The 20,140-nt window shown below is 46.9% G+C and overlaps 1 long non-coding RNA gene across 1 annotated transcript; it reads right to left on the bottom strand.

The window, feature by feature from the left end:
- Nucleotides 1-61: 61 nt before the first annotated feature.
- LOC122114697 lies at nt 62-18,470 on the bottom strand. The gene is made up of 3 exons (XR_006148600.1): nt 18,412-18,470; nt 7,498-7,500; nt 62-108 (listed from the first exon to the last, which is right to left on the bottom strand). It is a non-coding gene; the product is annotated as an uncharacterized LOC122114697 (long non-coding RNA).
- Between the last annotated feature and the right edge of the window lie 1,670 nt (nt 18,471-20,140).

Below are 20,140 nucleotides of genomic sequence, written 5' to 3' on the forward strand. Positions count from 1 at the left end.
CCTTGCATGCCTGAGGCCCTGGGTTCGATTCCTCAGCACCACATAAACAAAAAGAAAAAAAAGCCGGAAGTGGTGCTGTGGCTCAAGTGGTAGAGCGCTAGCCTTGGGCTGAAGAGCTGAGGGACAGTGCCCAGGCCCAGAGTTCAGGCCCCACGACCAGACCAAAAAAAAAAAAAAATTCTTGTTTGAAACCATTTTGTGGTTTTACTCTTATTGTTAATTAGAAGATAAACTTGGAGCAGAGATACGGTTGCTGCTGGCAGAGGATGTGCATGCGAGCAGTCCTTGAGAAAAGCCTTCTGTATGTCTGAATAGAGTGGATGGTTGGTGGGCACAGAGGGGAGACAGACCCTGACAAGGGGAGTTGAGCTGGGTCTCCTAGAATGCTCTTCCCAGGAAGGAGCTCCAAGGAGTAACAACTGAAGGCCAGGATGTAGCTCAATGCTGGAGTCCATCCTTAGCACACACAAGGCCTGCACGCAGCCTTCAGCGCCCAAAGGGACAAGGAAGTCTTTTCTAGTGAGTATGTAGTAGAAAGATGGACTGGCAAATAGTGCTGGCTTCTTCTCCTGCATTTCATTATCGTCCATGACAGCAACAGAGTAACAAAGTTTTGAGCGAGAGCTGCAGGGTGTCTGCCTTCAGACGCGCCTCCTCGTGTCTGGTCTTCTGCGGCACCTGTCTCTTCACGCACAAGGCGCTTCAAGGCACAGCCTTTCACTCAGGCATGCGCACGCAGAGGCTTAGGCCACAGCGCAGAATCTCTGAGTTCATGTATTACTTGTGTGGGGCTATACAGAGCTTACACTAGCCTTCTGGTAATTCAGGGCACACCTGAGCTCTACCAAATACACACACGCGTGGTCCATGTTTGCTTACTCACTCTCGAACCCTACAGCACTAAGCTCCAGGTCGGCATTTCTTTGAGTTATTTCATATTCTCTCCCTGATGGGTGATCAATCACCAGAATTCTTTTCACTGGTGTATGAGAAAGAACAGGCTTTAAAAAAAAAGCAAGAGATTACAATCTTGAGGATGATAGTAGGAAATAGTACATAACCAAACAAGCTCACTCATATCCTAAAACCAACCTGAAATTCACTGAAGGCAGTAAACAGTAACATACAGACACCCCCAAAATAAGTCATTACCAATGGAAATAAATGCCTACTTACCTCAGGGCACTCATCGGGCTGAATTGTTATTCAGCTTTTTGGTGTGGAGGGCTCATCCCAGGGCCTCGCACTTGCTAGGCAAGCTCTCTCCCAGAGCTCAATCCCAGACCCCCCCCCCAAAAAACGTCTATACAAATAAGAATTCCAAGCTGGGTGCCGATGGCTCACGCCTGTCATCCTGGCTACTCAGGAGACTGAGATCTGACGATCACGGTTCAAAGCCAGCCCAGGCAGGAAAGGCCATGAGACTTTTATCTCTAATAAACCACCAGAAAACTGAAGTGATACTGTGGCTCAAGTGGTAGAGCACTGGCCTTGAGCTAAACAGCTGAGGGGTAGCGCCTAGGCCCAGAATTCAAGACCCACAACTGACAACAACAACAACAAAAAGGATTTGAGAGCTGTGTTCCAACCAGTTCATGTTGACACACTGACTCCCAACCTTTCCACTATCACCTCCCAAAACAGGACTCTTTTTTTTCCCCCTTCAGTTACCAGTGCTCTTTCTATTTTGCTTGTTCTATTCTCAGATTTGTTCTTTTTCCATCTTTACTTGGCCCACAACACCACAACCACCACAGACAGTGGAGAGGGGGTAGAGAAGAGGATCGCTCTCAGTTAATAGATTCTGATTTAATAGCTTCTTCCATCACAGATGTTGACATTTAAAACTTGAAAAATCGTCTGAGTTTAAACCTTGTCTGAACTTGACGGCATATAAGTAATGAGCAGGAGTGTGGGGACCCCTGCACCTGGGTCTGCCCCCTAGGGAATTCCTGGCCGGGGCTCCGCTGTCATCCCCCAGGTATGGCAGACAATGGGGAAGAATGCCTAGCAGGCCTCGCTCACCAATCCAGTGCTCAAGCTGTTAGCACAGCACTGGTGTTTCAACATTCCTTGGGCTTTACCATCTTTCTGTTCATTTTAAATGAAGAAGTCAGAGGCAGATCTTATCAAATCCATGATATTGTTAAGAGCACTTGCAGGCAGCTTTAAAAACAAGAATTACTTACATCAACCTACTTTATTGCTTCATTTTCTGACTCCAAAGGACACAAAGTAGACTGAAGCAATTTAGCATGCCTGTAACCTACAATTTCACCTCACCCCGAGGGCCTATTTCAACTCTTGCTTTCTTTTTTTTCTAGACCAAATCAATAGAGGGAGAATCCAGCCAAGACACATGTCATAACTGTATTAAAGGTCAATGAGGTTTAAACAAATTGGGCCCCATTCATAAATAATTGACTCACTTTATACCGGGCACAGGGCGAAATACTGTGCACCCAAAACAGCTTTAAGGTTAATTCCACCTTCGGTTGACGACACTGGGAGCTAGGCCTAAACCCATGCTTGGGTCTGAAAGTCAGCTACCAGCCAAGGTGTTCTCTTTGACAAAGTTACTCTCCAGCTGTACAGCCTCCAGGTATGGCCTCCTCTTCCCGGCCTCTACTTTTCATTGCCTGGACAGGCTGTAACTGCCAGTAAGGCTCGAAGGGGCCTATACATTCTGCGGTGGTAACTCACTGTATTTGGGGAAATTCGAGGCTATGGTCACAGTTGTATAATTGGCAAATCACACGCCAGAACCCAGTACTGGAATGAGACGTAAAGGAGCTAATAAAGGAGCTCCTGGGGGTTTTCTTGTCACACGTAGATGGCTCCGCCATGCTGCCTTTCTGCTCTTGTCTTGTCTTGAGTAATAACCAGATGCTTAGATCGGTGACAGTCATCTCGAAATGGAACTGACAGGTGAGAAAATAAAAATCTAATTTCTAAGTAGGGTGAAGAAAAAAATGGAAAGAGCTTGGGCCTTTTAAGAAGCTGTTAAGCTGCCATGCATTCCCAGACATGTTGCTTTGTGAGATAATTAAATGTCTCTATTGTGGAAAGCCAAAAGCTCCCCTCACCGGTCTCCACGGCGGGGAGGGGTCCCTCTTCTCTGGGAATTTATTACTGATTCAGGGAAATAATACAAGTAACTGTTACGACTAATAGAAAAGTATGGAAGCCACACGGAAAGAGGAAATGGCTGAGGTTTTATAGATGGGCGGGCCTCGGACCGCCCGTGACCCACGCCGGGTCGGGGAGGTCTTGGAGAGGAGCTGTCGGGAGAGTCTGCACCTAGGTCCTGGCTCTGCCGCTGAAAGCTCTGCAATCCTGAGCCTGTGGTTGGAACCCCTCCGACCTTAGCTCTTCTTGAGGGCTTCAGTGGCTGTTAGCAAAACCCTTGGGCAAAGACCCTTGAGCCAGGCAGGCCTCCTACCCTTCTCCCAGGTAGATGGAATGGCGGCTGCGGGCCACACGCCTGGCTGGTGGCTGACACAAAGTCTTAGGAAGGACAGCCTGGGTTAGCCCCAGCTGGTGATCCTCCTATCGGTGCCTCTTGAGTAGCTGGATTACAGGAATGTGCCCCCGCGCTTGGCCCTCACTGAGTATCTTAACAAGGAAAATCACACCCTCGAGTCCCGCTCGCCGAGTGAACTGGGGGATGACGCTTGCAGTATAAATGAGCAGGGCCCATGTCATCACTGCTGCAGCAGCAAACTCTCGCTCTCTCCAGAACAGATAGATCGCAATCTAGAAATCGTCTCTCAGTGCAAGGAATAGATGGTACTGCCCTTCAGCCTGGAAATTAGAATTTGGGTTTGTTTTTCCAAATAGTAAATTGGATTTTGGAAGAGGAAGGAAAAACCATTAACACTATTCAAAGGGGAAAAGATTAAGTAGTTTTCAATAAACGACAGCCAGACAATTGAACGTCCACATGCAAATAAGTAGAGGTGTCTATATTGAAGTCTTTATCACCTTGGATTATGCAGTGTTGGTGTGGAATCAACAAAAGAATAGAGATGTTGACTTGTAGCAAAGGAAGCCTCCCTTTCCTCGATCTCACCACATAGAAATCACTATGTGGCTCAAGCTAACCTTGAACTCACAATCCTCCGCCCCCATCTCCGTCCACCACAGCCAACCGCTATGCCAGTTTTATATCTGACAAAATTTGAGCATGGGAAGATTAGGTAATGCATGTGGCTTCCATGTAGCACAAACAGACATTAAACACAAGCACGGGTGCTCCACTGTTCAATGCTGAAGATGGATCTTCCTGCCCTACAAGCTGATTGTGTGCAGAGCTTCCTTCCCAACTTTAAGTTCAATTACCGAATGCCGGCAGTCTGAAATTGGCCATGATGGAGACAGTAAATATTTGCACCATGGAAATTGCTAAGCACTTGGAGTGCTGTCTTTTTATGGACAACCAGTTTATCTGCTCTTCACTGTACTATCAGCCTTTGTAGTCACCACTAAATACAATGACTTATTTAAGAAATACACAATAAGGGCATTTAGAAATTTCTATCTAGCATCAAGAAAAACCATCCATTTAAATATTTGAGCTATAAGCCTTCTTCTTCTTGACACCTACTATATTTTGATAAAAACAGCTTTACTAATTCTGAAAGTGTGAGACATTCTATTCTCAAATTCTATTCTTATGTCATAGCAGCAAAGTTTTAGAAGGGTAAAGTCAGTAAATAGGAAGCAATAATCAGGATTGAATGTATCATGACCAAGAATCAACATTATTATGTATGTTTTTGCCATTCTCTGGACAAGGCTATAAAATCAACATTATTATGTATGATTTTGCCATTCTCTGGACAAGGCTATTAGCCAGAAGGCCGGGGAAATGGTTCATAAATGTTAAATATGCAATTTTTCTCTACAGCATTCTTCTTTTACCAAGTAGAATTTGAACATAAAGATACTATAGCTACTTCATAGCAAGCAACTGATGCAAAGTGATGAACTTATTTACGTGAATCATGACTTATGAGAGGACAACTTTCTTTTAAAGGGAAGTCACATTAGAGGTATAGAGACATGAGAACATCACGTTTCCTTCCTTTCTGTTAAGCCAGAGCAAACTAATTGCTGCTTAAATTTTCTAAAGCTACTGTCCTCCTGAGTTGACGTTTTCCACCCTCAGGAAGTGTTTCTTTTCCAACACAGTGTCCTGTGAGCATCGCTGTGTGTTGGTTCACCGGTTGTCCTTCGTCTCACCGTTTTGTGATTTCCCCTTCCCTTCCTCAAATCAGATAGGCAAATGCACAAGACACAGGGCACCGAGATCCAAGACAGTGATAACAGGGGATAAGCCAAAGGGGGAATAAAAAATACCTTCACACTTCATATATTTTTTTAAAAAACACTCTTTTTTTCCATATCTTGGAGTTCATTTCAATTAGTGCCATTAGGTTTTAAGCTAGGTCTAATTGTACCTAGAATAAGATTTTTGCCCAAAGAGGTAAACAGTTGTGTGGAGAAAAAGAAATGTGTACTTCTTTACATTGCTGCCTAAATGGTAAGGGTCCTGGGGCCCCAAGGAAGGTGAGAAGGGTATAGACATGGGCAAATGGAGAAACATTTGCACAGAAGCAACATCTGTATGCTCACGTCATCGCTTATTTACCTGTTGGACACTTCCATGTCCTAAAATTAATTTGCCTGATCTTTGTTTCCCTGATAGAATTTTTCTCAGCGGCGCAACTCTGAATCTCCTCTCAGTCCCAAACCACAGTATCTCTATTCTTTCTCCTTCATTATTAATCACTTATTAGGAAGTTTATTTTGTACCATGGTGTGTGTGTGTGTGTGTGTGTGTGTGTGTGTGTGTGTGGTGAGTCACGTGTGCTCTGCTGGGGGGGGGGGGGGCGAGGCTAGCCAGACAATGACAATGCAGCAAAGATGCCTGGGCCTTGCCCTCACAGCCGCAGCCCGAGGGCCTGTAGCCCAGGCCAGTCCTGAACTGGCTATGTAGCTCTGGCTTGTTTTGAACCCATGATTGATTCTCCTGCTGGGATCACAGGTGTGGACCACCACAGCCAGCACAGCTTTTCATGGGAAGGAAAAGCCAGCCGCACAAAATGAAGTCATCAATCCCTTCAGCCCCCACCCCACCTTGCCAGTGCTGCGGTCGATGGCCCAGGGCTCCGGAGTGGTTGAGGGTGACCCCAGAAGCTGCATTCTTGCCAAACTGGACAGCATTTGGGTGGGACTAGTCAGACGGCTGCGTGGCTAACTGACTGACTTTACTCTGGAGGAGTAGTCCTCACATGATTGTGTACCTGAACCCCCTGCCATCACAGCCAAAGTGTGGGGAACGTTTGCTGCGGTAAGATTTCATTGAAATGTAGGAAGAAGATGATTGCCACAGCCTCAAGCTCCCTTTAGGCTAGGAAGTATTTGCTATGCATGGCCTCACTGAGCTGAAGGCAGCATGGCCAGTACTCATGGAGAGGAGCCCTGGGCCTAGGAGGTCCCTGTGCTGCCCAGTCCCAGAGAGCCTGCAGGAGCAGGGTGTACCAAAGCCACTGCAAACCCCTGCGCCTCCCTGATCAGAATGCCAGCGTCAGCAAATATGATCCAAACAACACTAACTGCACGGCATGGAGCCCTGAAGACGTCTGACATGTGCAGACCTGAAGGGCAGTGGGAAGTCTGGTGGAAACCCTGGTGACCACAGTTGTGTGCTGGGAACCAGGAAGGGTGACTTGTAAAACCATGCACCAGTTCCCAGGGGAGGTCCCACTCTGCCGCCAACCAAACTGGACAGGATGTGTGGGGATGGGCCCACAGGAGCAGCTCTCATTGTGACTGCCCCATTCTGCCTTGGTCAAAGGTTCTGGCCACACCCCCTATTTTTCCCCTGTTTTTCTGACCAATGGGATCCAAGAATAGAGGCTACGCCCACCTTCCATGCTGCCTAGTAGCCCTGGTATTCCATACCACTACCAGCCGTGGAGGGAGGTAGAGGTATGGAGTGGTGAGGGAGCAAATTGAGGTGAATCGAGGTGACATAGTTGGTGCATCGAGGTAGATATAGTTGGTGGTGACTGGAGAATGGACGTGACATCCGAGAGCCTGGGAATGTGGCCCCCACATCTTCCCCGTCCCAGAGCTGGGATGTCTGAACAAACACGACTGAAAAAGTTAGCCGCAGGAAAGAGACTCCTGGAAGAATACTAGCGGAGGAATGGTCCTGCCGGATCTGCAGAACTCAAGAGAAAGAAGAAGACTAAAAAAGGAGGTAACCCCAAGACAAACGCCGCCGGGGACGGTCATTCAGCTGAGGGTGTGGCCACAGACCACGCAGGCCTTGAGCCTTCCCCGCTTCTGGGCACAGTCAGAGCTGCCTGGGTTGAGAGTGACCCGGGTCCCTCTGCCACCGAGGACCTCGAAAGGTGCTACCAACATCTGGTGCTTGCCCTCGATGCCAGCAGAACGCAAAATGAGCAGCTCTGCAGAGAGATCGACCAACTGAAGCAAGAGAATAAGTAGCTGCAGGAGCTGCAGGAGGAGACCGCCTGTGTGCACGAGGCACGGGGAGCAGAGCGGGAGCAGCACAAGCTATCAGTGCAGATGGTGGCTTCAGAAAAATCCAGTTTACAATCTGCCCTGGCCCACATGCGGCAGGTGGCCGATGGAAGAGCCCTGGAGCGGGACCACCTCACCAGCCGCCTGCAGGCTGTAGAGCAGCGCATGAGGGAGCTGGAGATGGAGCTGTCTGCCGTCTCCACCGCGCAGACTGACACCGAGCTCCACAACCTCGAGCTCACAAAAGCCCTGAACTGCGTGACGCTGCAGCTCCAGCAGAAGAGCAGAAGCTGTGAAGACCTGGAGGATGAGAACATCGAGCTGCGGGACAGGCTGGATGCACTCCTGACACAGAAGGCCAACATGGATATACAAATGCACATGTGTCAGCAGGTGCTGGTGGAGCACGCAGAGTTGGAAAGACAACTCCAGAGCATGAGAGAGCTGGCCACCACCTTCAAGCTGGAGAGAGACTCTCTGGAGGAAGAACTGATGGTGGAGAGAGGTGTACAGGGAAGGAGAAGGCCTGGCAGCTCTTAGAGGAGGTGGGCAGGCTGAGAGAGGAGAAAGAGCAAGGGGCCAGGCAGGTGTTGGAGCTGGAGGGGGAGCTGGTGGAGCTGAGAGTGCAGTTGGCAGAACTGCAGCGCCCTGCGGGGCCATCTCAGGCTGAGCAGCGGCTGCAGGCTCAGGCCCTGCAGTTGCAGAAGGAGCTCAAGACCCTGGAGGAGCAACTTCTCCTCCAGGTGGAGGAGAACCAGAGCCTCAGTCTCCAGAGCCTGGAGCAGCAGCAGCGGCTACTGGAGAAGAAAGCAGAGGAATGGGAACAGCATGCCTCCGACCGGCGCAAGATCCTGGAGACAATGGAGAAGGAGCAGGAGACCAAGAGACGCACGCTGGTGTGCAACCGCGAGCTGAACGAGCAGCTGGCCCAGCTGCAGGACGGCTGGAAGAGGCTGAGCAATGAGAAGGACTCGCTCGCCGGCCTCCTGCACGCCGAGCAGCAGGAGAAGAAACATCTTCAGGAGAAGCTGGAGCAGCGGGAGGAGACGTTCAAAGAATGGAAGGAGATGGCTGAGTCCAAGCATCAAGAGGCCCAAGAGCTGCAGGATCGGTCCCTGGCCCAGCTGCAGCAGCTCAGAGCCACCTGTGAGCAGCACCTGGCCACCCATCAGCAGCTGAGCACAGAGAAGGAGGCCCTGCAGCAGCACCTGCGGAGGCAGACCCAGCGGCTGGAGCAGCTGCAGCAGAAGCAGGTGCAGGGCACATTGGAGGACCGGACGGTGCCTCCAAAGTTCCAGGACACACTGACGTGCCTGGAAGCCACGAGGCAGGAGAATGCGCAGCTGCGGGCCCAGCTGAGGCTCCTGACTCTCCCTAGAGAAGGCGAAGGAGTGAGCAGAGGGGACAAGGGAGAGGAGGCAGCTCCCCCTGCTGTGACCGTCCCAGAGGACGTGGACAACCCACATACCATGTGGGATTTTTACTGTGCAGCACTGTCCATCGCTGAATCTAAGAAGGCGCAGCTCAGCCGTGAGCTGCAGGAGCAGCAGGCCCGCTGCGAGGGCCTGGCCCACCTGGCAGCCCAGTGCCAGACAGAGCTGGCGCGCCAGGCCCTCTACCCCAAGACCTGGCACCACAGCGCACCTGGGGAGGGAGAGCAGGACAGCCAGAGTCCCACAAAGCGGCTGAAGATCTGCTTCATCTATGACCTGCCTGGCCAGGTGGACCAGCAGAGTCCTGTGGACGACCTCCCCCGTGGCTGCAGCCTGCTGTCAGAACGCATCGGTGCCATGGAGGAGGAGATGGCATCCTGTGAAGAGCAGATGGGCGTCCTGGATGAGCTGCAGCGTGAGAAAGAAGAGTGTGTCCGCCGGCTGATGCAGGAGAAGATGGAGAAGAAGAAGGAGCTGCAGGAACTGCTACTGTGCCTGACAGGGCAGGGCAGAGAGGGCCGGGACTCGAGGCGGGCCGCGGACCTCACCCCTGCTGAGGAGGCCCCCGCAGACCTGGCGGGGCCCTTGCAGGGGGAAGTTGCGGAGGAGCAGCAGGAGCACGGGTCTGAGAAGGCGCAACTCGAAGACAACATGGAGCCTGCCCCAGGAGAAGCCGGGGTGTCATGCCCCCAAGACAGCCCCACCGCAGAGCAGGTGGTGTTGCTGCAGCCTGGCATCCAGCAGCACCAAGAGCATGCAGGCCCGGACAACCAGGCCTCCTTCCCTTTCATCTATAGACTGACGCAAATGATCGGTTTGAGGTAGTTGCCATCCAGAGACCTGGGGGCCAACGCCCAGAGAACGGCTCCTACCCTCCTTCACAGACTTGGGGACATGGCCGCTGGGCGCCGCTCTCTCAGGGCTTGTTAGGATGAGGGAAGGGCCAAAAGCGGGAGACATCTCCTAGTCCACTGGTCAGCAGAGAAGGGGCCCTGTGAAGGAGGATGGGAAGCGATGACACGGGTTTTCTATTAGCTCGTTGTAGTAGAGATGCTATTTTTATGAATCCCATATTAGCATACTCACATTATGTTTGATATATTTGATGCTGATTTATGGAGCTGGCTCCAAAATTCCTTAGACTTTTTTCAGGAAAAGTTTATATTTCCTCAAATGAGTCATTCCATTATTGAACATGATATGTTAGTGGATTCATGCATGTTTTTTAAAAAATCATGCTCTGCACCAGCAACACTGAATTTTCTCATTTGTATTTTAATCTACTATGATGGTAGGATACTGAGGGGTGAGAAACGGTGAAAAGGTCATTCAACCGTTTGGAAAAAATAATACTAATAGAACAATTAGAGGTGTCCTGTAGTGGAAAACATACAGCAAATAAGTACAGAAATGAAATTCAGATAACTTAATATACTTGTGAATTGTTCAAGTGTATATTCATTGAAGCCAATAAAATATTTAAATTCAAAAAAGGTTATTTTGAATTTTTCACTCCGTTCCAACTCCATTTCTTTAAAAAAAAAAATACCCCATACATGGGCTGGGAAGGTGGCTCAGTGGTAGAGCACTGAGGAGCTGAGGGACAGCACCCAGGCCCAGAGTTCAGGCCCCATGACTGACAAAAACAACAACAAAAACCACCTCATACAGCTGGACATTGGTGGCTCATTCCTATAATCCTAGCTACTGAGTAGGCTGATACCTGAGGATCGTGATTCAAAGTCAGCCCAGGCAACAAAGTCTGTGAGACACTTCAATTAACCACCCCTCACAAGTAGAATTGTGGCTCAAGCAGTAGAACACGAGCCCTGAGTGTAAAACCTGAGGGACAGGGCTGGGAAGGTGGCTCAGTGGTAAAGCACTTGCCTTGCATGCATGAGGCCCTGGGTTCAATTCCTCAGCACCACATAAGCAAAAACAAAAAAAGCCGGAAGTGGCGCTGTGGCTCAAGTGGTAAAGCACTAGCCTTGAGCTGAAGAGCTGAGGTACAGTGCCCAGGCCCAGAGTTCAGGCCCCATGACCTGACCCCCCAAAAAAATCTGAGGGACAACACTCAGGCCCCAAGTCTAAGCCCCAGGACCAACCAGTATTTACACACATGCACACACAGACACAGACACACACATCTTGTAGGCCCAACTCAATCCTTGTAACTATTTTTGTCACTCGTTTATAGTCTTTACACTGCTTTGAGTTGCCTTTCTAAAGCACAGATCTAATCATGGCATTTGTGGAAACGCACACACACATAACATAATGGACATCTTTGCCTTGACATAAAGTCTGAACTTCACATATTACCTACAAGTCACTAACCTAGGCCTGTAACATTGTGTATTTATTCAACAAATATCTCTGGAACTCTCTGGACCTGGCCAGAGACTACATGCCAAGGAAGATCTGCAAATGAGATTTGTGCATACACACTAGACGAATAAATAAAAAATGAAATGACAGTCACTGAGATTAATAGATGGTAGGCTTTGGCATGTATGAGGGGTAAGGAAATGGAATCCTGTTAAAATCTACTCTGTTTCTAAGTATCACTTTTATCAGGAGGAAGGATGTCTCAACAGATGAAAATGTGTGTCCCCAGGAATAACAACAAAAATTAAGGTAAATTCACTGAACTAATTGTAAAGGGTTAAAACAATGGTGCTGGATGATTTTGTATTTTTCAATCATTCATGTAATTTATTTTTAAGTCATTTCCTAATTAAAGTAGAATCTGGGGGGATGATGAAAGAGTTCTGCAATGTGTTAGGGTATATTATGTATTTGTCAAACCTTGCCACAGTACTTATTTAAAATCTAAACTTTTTTTTTTTTGCCAGTCCTGGGGCTTGAACTCAGGGCCTGAGAGCTGTCACTGAGATTTCTTTTGCTCAAGGCTAGTGCTCTACCACCTGAGTCCCAGTGCTACTGCCAGCTTTTTCTGTGATTAATTGGAAATAAAAAGTCTCAGGACTTCCCTGCCTGAACTGACTTCGTTCAAACCATGATCCTCAGATCTCAGCCTCCTGAGTAGCTAGGATTACAGGCGTGAGCCACTGGTGCCAGGCAAAACCTGTACCTTTATATGAGGTGTGTTACCTCTCCATTTCTAAAATATGATCTCAAAATTTAAAAAAAGGCCTCTCCCATGTCAGTGTTATAGAACTGAATGGTGCCTTATTTTTCTCTAATCTTATTTAAAATGAATGAGATCCACCATGGTGGTGGGGGGTGGTTGTAGTTGAATGTCTGCAGGTTTTATCAAAACATACAGAAAAAAAAAAAAAAAGCTTAAAAAATATGCAAGGACATCACCAAACAACTTACGCCCATGTTGTCAGAAAAATCACCTTGGCTTCAGTGTGGAGGACTTTAGAGGCTGAGTGGCAAGGATATCGTTAGGTGACTAATGGGATAAAGAAGGAAAGACCCAGTCAGCAGCAGTAGGATTCTTGCAGGGACCGAGAAGAAACAGCTGCTGGCTGGCAAGGCAACAACCAGGGGGTGGGGGAAACCATTTTCTAAGAAAGTACGCAGCCTGAAAGGAGCTTTCAAAGGAGCTGACTTTGAGATGGATGTGTGTGATGCAGCAGAGGACTCATGGCCTGGGACCTTAGTAAGGACAAGAGCAGGAATTAATGAGTTACAGTTCAAGAGAAAACAGAAGTGAGCTCGTGACTTGTGGAAATCCAAGTGGGCCGTGGGCAACGCAAGCCTGGAGAGGAAGAGTAGCTAACATGGAATTCAGGTCCTCTCGGTCGACATTTACAACCGGTTGGGGAAGCAAATAGGGAGTTAATGCTATCAAGGAAGTTGCCATTCTATTGCGTTGCTGTCTGTGTTCAGAAGTAAAGCATGTTTGTGTGGGATCCGTGCAAGTCCGGGACAAGGCCTGTTTCTATACTATGCAGTGGAGCTAGCACTATGGTGGAGACTTGATTCCATCACCTGTTAAAATTATCCAGCTACCTTTTCCACTCCAATCTTCTTCAAAGTCTTGTCTGCTTTGGAGAAGCCTTTTAATGTACTACTGATGAAGGCTAGGAAAGGTGACTAAGTGTAATACCTTCGTTCTCTACGGATGACTTTAAAAATAGGAGGCTGTTAGTCTAGATCCTCTGAAGACAGATACCAAGACAAGATTTGACATGCCAGAGATTTATTGGGAAACTAGAAGTGGGGGGTGTAGACAGCGAGGAGCGGGGAAGAACTATCTGACCTCGGTAAAAGGAAGTCAGGAAGGAAGGGAAGAAATCAGCAAAGCAGGCAGAAAGGAAGTCACAAAAGCAGATAGGAAAGGAGGCCAGCAAGCCTGTAGGCAGGAACCAGACTCTAGTGAAGCATTAAGAGAGGGATGGAAGTGGAGCTGTGACTCCAGTGGTTGAGCACCAGCCTTGAGCAAAAGAGCTAAGGAACAGGACCAAGGCCCTGATTTCAGGCCTTAATACCAGTATACACACACACACGAAAGAGAGGGTTGTATTTAAAGGGATAATCTTCTGGCATTTTCCATTTCTATCATCTAGCTGGGATCTGAGGGTACTTATTAGAGAAAGTGAATTAAAATTGTACAGCGAATGGTATAATTATACTTCAATATATCGCCTGTAGATATGGAGGAGACATAAGTGTATCTGGCTCATGTCAGGGGAGGGAGACGTTCTGGAAGTTTTACCTCAGTGTACCATTTACCTCAGTGTACCATCTTGCACTCTTGAATTAGCAGGTCAATCAAACGTTCATAAATCAGATAGGACTTAGGGAAGTTTATGAAATGATTTGAGGATATTATGTTTTTGCTCATTTTACAAAGTAAAATGGATTTATTTTAAACTTTTCATTTGGAAATAATTTTGAATTTACCAAATGTTACGAAATAAAAATAGTACAGTGTTAAAAGAGTACAAAAATACACGTTCTATATCTAGATCAATCTTTGTTGATATGCCACGCTTTTTGTCCTTATTTTTAATTTTTCTTCCAATAGGGTAATCTGCATATCTATCACCGTCCTTCAGCGCATATTTCCTAGTGGTAGGAAGATGATGTTACCTAATGTATATGTGAAACAATGAAATAAGCAAATCTGTCATCTGAATTCCTGTTTAGTCAGTTTGCCCAATAATACCCTGTCGTTTCCTTCTGAAGAATAGGACTCAGGAGAGGGCCAAATAATGCATCTTGTTGGCATATCTCTAGCCTGTTTTAAACTACAACAAGAAGTAGCCATTGTAAACAATACACCTGATGTATTGAAGAACGTGCACTTCGAGGGCGAGGGCTTGGCTGGTCCTGAGCGCGGCCCAGAGCACTACCTCGTTCACGGGCTCCCCCCCTAAGTGGTGAGAGTGTGAATGAGGGTGGTGTTCACACTAGGCGTGAGTGACATTGGTCTTGGGCATTTTAAGTATTCCTGTCTATAATCTGAGTGTTGTTTTGTAAGTCTAGATCTGTGAGTGCCTGTGCCTGTGTGCAAATATGTGTGGGGCTTAAGTGTTCTGGAAGCGCTCGCTTCGGGTGCTCTCTGCCCTGTGCTGTTACGGTAAATCCCTTCTCATCCCTCCATCAACGTAAGCCTTCCAGCGCGCCTGGATGTGAAATGGAGATCCAGGTTCTCTGGCACGAGGGCTGGCCTTCCGTGAGACTTTCCTCTGGCCAACGCTAAACATTTACCCCCCGTGTCAGGGCTGTCATGAATCTTGGAAGTCTACGTATAACCAGAAAACAGGCTAAAAAACACCAACACAAGGTGGCTGGTGGCTGGTCTGTCAGCATGTGACTGCCAGGCTGTCCTTGTGGTGGGAGACTTGCCTCATGACCCGACTTCAGTCCTGGTTCTATGAACAGGATGCCCAGGCAGGCTGTCCAGCAGCCAGGGAAAGCCCCAGCCTGCTCCAGAGGGCCGGGGTTCCTCCTTCCCACACTGCAGCGCAGCTGGCTAACGGAGCCCAAGGAGAGCCGGCGCTGCTGTCAGGCATGTCAAGGATCTCCTTTAAGTGCTGGCTTGTGAGGATCCATTTCCTGACCTCAGAAACCTATTACTCTGTTCTTCCTATAAACCAGGGCCAAAATGAGCAGGCATGGACAAGGATATCTTGCTCATAGTGTAATCGAAATTAAGGGAAACCGGACTCAAGTTAGGTATACAATCCAGGCCTTACGTGAGTAAAACTGTATAAAAAGTTGGATGGCAGGAAAGTCAATGTAATTACTATGGGGGCCTTCAAGTGAGGGACTGTGGATGACTTAGAGTATCTGAGCTTTCATTATTGACTATAAGAATGCATATTAGTGAGCATTAGAAAGAATTTAAGTAAAAAATAAGAGGCGTGTTTATATAGACTCACCTCTAAAATAAAAGGTATAGAGAAACTGCCTGAAGATACAAGTGAATTTCCACGTTAGTTTCCCCATATTTCCAGTAGATACAATAATGCCAGTTACAAGTCCACAATGCGGATGCATTAGGTAACTATGTAATATACTTTCATTTTCTTAAAAGAATATTCTAACTGCTACACTTGCCTTGGAGATAACTCTTTTCGTTACCTTTCCATCAATCATGGGGAAGGAGAGTTATAAATCTCGACTGACATCTTACCTGCTCTTCTGTAAGTCTAACCAAATGGGATAGCAAAAAAGGGTAATTTTAAAAATGAAGAGTCTTAGAACTAATCTCCACCTGACATGCACTTCCAATTCTAGTGTGTACTGGAAGAAGTGCTTATTACAGACAGACGTGATTCCCTGCCTTTCACCCTCTCTCCCACTCCTAACAGAAGCCCTCTGTTCCTCCAGCATCGCTTTCAATTCCTGGATTTAAACACGTGAGAAAACCCTCAGAACATGATTCTTGCAGAATGGTCTTTGGGACAAGAAAAGTGATTGACAACTGCAGAAATTACATCTGAGGTTTAGTCCTGTGGCAAAGGGGGATACAAATTGCTTGCAAATTATCCACAAGTCCCTGATGAGGAGAAAATTTAAGAGGTTTCAGTCTTTATTCAACAAACATTCCTCTGATGTATCATATAAACACCCTGGAGAAATTGTCCCTGTGAAAATACACCTTTCATTCCTTATCTTTGTCAAATGTGGTGATAATGTGTAAATGCCAATTATTAGCATTATCATTAGACTTGATCAGATAGTTCAAAAGAGGAATATATGCTCTGATCAATAGATTTATCATCTAAAGGAAACTTATGTTTCATTCAATAAAAACACATGGTATTAATTTCATATGGTACAAATTGTCTGTAAGGATCTGCACTGCTGACCTTAATAATGGACGCATTACTTGAGAACTACATAGAATAGAATAATGGTAATACTAGTGATGGCTGATACTTAGAAATCTGTAAGCAACTGGTTAGACAATTTTTCTATGTAAGAGTACATCAAAAGAGTGACGTCTTAGGCTTTGGCATTAGCCATCTGCCTTTGAATATACCCAGCTTATAATATTAACTTTTTAAGGTACAGTACTACTCAAAATATGGTCCTCAAGCCCGCAAGATCTTCAAACATTTGTGACATGTATAGACACTGGGAAACTGAGGCTAAGCATTTATCTTAATATGACACAATAATTCTACTGAATCTCAACGACAAATTTTATGTCTTTTCTTTTTGACTTTTATTTTTTGAGTACTTTTTATTTTTATAATTTGTCCATAACAAACTGAGGGAAAACTGGGTCCACCACACAGAGAATTTGAGAAATGCTATTCTCTAGAATGTTGCAAAATAATTGGTGAAGTAAGCTGAAGGCACCTCCATATGCCTTGGTTATCTTACATGGAGAACAGATTTAATGAGCAAACTTAACCAGTAGGGCTGGAGTTGAGGATGAAGGGCGGCTAGATGAAGGAAAGTGACCAGCATGGTTCATGCCTTTGCTGAGTGTCCACAGAATGTCAGCTTTTAGTACTACTGAGTAACAAAGGTTTGAGATGGTGTATTCTGAAATAGGGGTCTGTGGGACAATGTCTGCTTGTAGTGGCTTGTAGTGGCTTGAGCACCCCTGGCATTTGTCATATTCGGGAACAATCACTTACCACTGACTTGCATAATGGGATGAGCATTTGGGTTTTGCGCTACTCTGACCTTCCTGGTGCTGTGGCTCCACCTTGATGGTGAAAACTAGACTTCTATGTTTTGTTTTCCTCATTAAATCGGACAATAGTCGTAGACCTCCACAACTGAATTATTCTTATCTTTTATTCCTAGGAGATTGTATGATTTTGGGACCAAGGTGAAAACGGCTTATTGCTCAAGGATGGCAAATATAGAGAAGTGGGATCTGTTTGTCAAAGATGGTGCTATGGTTTGAAGAGCTCATGTGATGAATTCTTGGTCTCCAGCTTGTAGGGACTGCAGGAGGTGCAGGACCATTGAGTGCTAAGGCCTGGCTGGAGGGCAGAGGCCGCTGGGATGGATCCCTGGAGAGCAGGGTCTGAGTGCTAGCCTGTGGGCGTGAGGTGAGCAGCTCCCTTCCACACTGCTTCCCCCACCAGGAGGTTCCACCTCACCATGAGCCCAGGAGCAGCAGAGCCAAGTGACCATGCGCTGAGTCTTCTGAAGCTGTGAGTGAAAATACATCTTTCCTTCCAAACTGTCCTTAGTTATTTTGGTCACACAGATGATAAAAGTAATGAACATGGGTGGTATCTCAGAGCGTAAAGAGAAAAGCATAAATTCTTCAGTGAAAGTGGCCAATCTTTTAAAAGTCTGTTTTGGCTACACATCCAAATGGAAGTTCAGTGGTCCTCCAGTGGGTATCCTGGTGGCTGAAGCAGGATGCTGGCTATTTCAGAAAAGACACGCTTAGTTGACAGGAACTCAGCCAAAGAGAGTTCAAATTGTTTTTGATGTACACTGCCGTAGGGAGAACACTAGGCTTTAGAATCCGATTAACTTTAGTTCAAATCATGGTTTTGCAAATTAGTTACTAGATATTACAAGCAAATCCTTCCTATCTTTGAGACTTAGTTTCTTAATCTATAAAGCAGGGGCTGTAAGATCTATTACAGAGTAATTATGAAGATTAAATGAGATAAAGAATTTAATAGGGTAATACTTATACACAATAGGTGCTCAAATATTAGGACACTTCTTTTTCTTTATTCAGTAAGTAGATGCCAGTTCAGGTTTTTTTTAACATAGTCAATATAATAACTTTAACAGAGACTCCACGAGTAGATTGATGTTATAAAAAATGTGCCAGGCACTGGTGACACACACCTGTAATCCTAGCTACTCCTGTGGCCGAGATCTAAGGATTGTGATTAAAAGCCACCTTGGGCAGATGAGACTCTTAGCTCCAATTAGCCACCATGACAGGGACATGTTTGAACCAAAAGCAGAGATCTGGCTCAAGTGGTAGTGTGCTAGCCCTATGCACAAAAGCCCAGGGACAGCACCCAGACCCTGAAGTTCAAAGTCCTAGGGCTGGCAGCAAAACAAAGTAATGTATTAAAAACAAACACATGCATTCGGCTTAGGGGCTGAAAACTGAGCGATTCTTTCCTCCCTTTTCATTTTGCCTGCAACTCTGCTCCAATAGGAATTTTTCTAGGCATGGGACTGGGGTTATTCTTATTCTTTTAGCCCATTGTGTCAATACAGTGATTAAAGTACCTTCCAATGACTCCCTTCAAAACTCTAACTACCTTAAAGTTGTTCGATATTTGCACCCTTCAGACAGATCTGGTCCACCTCTCAAGTCTGTAGGTTCTGGCACATTTTCATGGTGTGATTTCATACTGCATTTGGGGATCTTTCTCTCCCTTTCAGAGCATTCCTTTTCCACTGGCGAGGGTCCCACTGAGGACACTCAGGATCAGAGCGGCTGTGGGTTGTTCCAGGCCACGCATTCCTTGGCTGATTGATGTTGAACAGGGAGTCACTGGTGCTTTGGCTTTTTAGTCTGTGGACACATGGAAGGAAGTGCTAGAAGAAGAGCAGACTGGGGAACCCAGGTGTCCCTGGTGAGAAATGGGGGCAGGGTGGAGGAGAGGGAGGGACAAGGCCTTAGAGGCAAATCCCCCAACCCCATCCATTTCAAATTGTAAGTAAAAGAAACCAATTAAGTAATGACAAAACATTTGTGCTGTTTCTGTGGGTGCTTAATAAACAAAACTATTGTGAGGGCCAATGAAAAGACAGCATCACTTTGCTTTCCTCTCAGCCCCAGCTCTAAACAATCTACAGGATTTGGGTCAAAACTGTAAACTGCCACTATGTTAAAAATAAAAACAGAAAAACAAACTTGGCATTTTCCTTAGGGGTTCCGAGGATAAACGCAGGACAAGAGCCAGAGAGAAGAGTTGCTATAAAAATAATGAGTACAAGCGTCCTTGAACTGATGTTTTCTATAAAAGTCTGATGGCTGTGAACTGCAGAGCGAGGCTGTGAAGGGGAGAGGAATGGGGAGAATCAACTGGTGTCTGCTTATCGTCAGCTGGCTTTCATGTGAAAGTCACGGCAGGGTCAGCGGCAAACGAGCCAGGTGGCAACTCCAGGCTGTGCTGCCATAAATAAATAGTTATGTACGAATGTCACACAACCAGGGCTAGACAGAAAGCATATGTCAAGAAAACATTCTGATGTAAATATTCGGGGGTGGGGGGTGGGGAAGGGACATTTTTTTCTGGTTGCTGAATTTAGGATCTACTTCTGAGGCTGGACTTTGAGATGCCTTCAGCAGATGAAATGGTGTCACACAGGCTAGCGCGCACACGCACACACACACAGCTGAAACATTCTTGGAAATGCACTGTGTATTAAAAAAAAAAAAGGGATCCTTGCCCTTTGGCTTAGGAGAGTGTGATTACCTGGAGGAATGACCGAGGCTGGCAAGGCCAGAGCTCTCCCTGGGCATGACCCGGGGTCCCCTTGACCTTTCCAGACCTCCAGTTATTCTCTCCCATGGGGGGGGGGGGAGGACACGTGGCTGCAGCAGGACGCAGGGTCGGCGATCGTCCCCCAGGGGTCCCGCTTTTCCCCAGCCTCAGGCCCCGCCCCAGGGGTCCGATCCGAGGCAGAGGCGCGGAGGAGGCCCGAGGCGCGGAGGAGGCCCGAGGCCTGGAGGAGGCCGGAGGCCCGGAGGAGGCCCGAGGCCTGGAGGAGGC

This window comes from Dipodomys spectabilis, unplaced genomic scaffold, assembly GCF_019054845.1.
Source record: "Dipodomys spectabilis isolate Male_0828 unplaced genomic scaffold, ASM1905484v1 ptg000108l, whole genome shotgun sequence".
Classification (NCBI taxonomy): Eukaryota; Metazoa; Chordata; class Mammalia; order Rodentia; family Heteromyidae; genus Dipodomys; species Dipodomys spectabilis.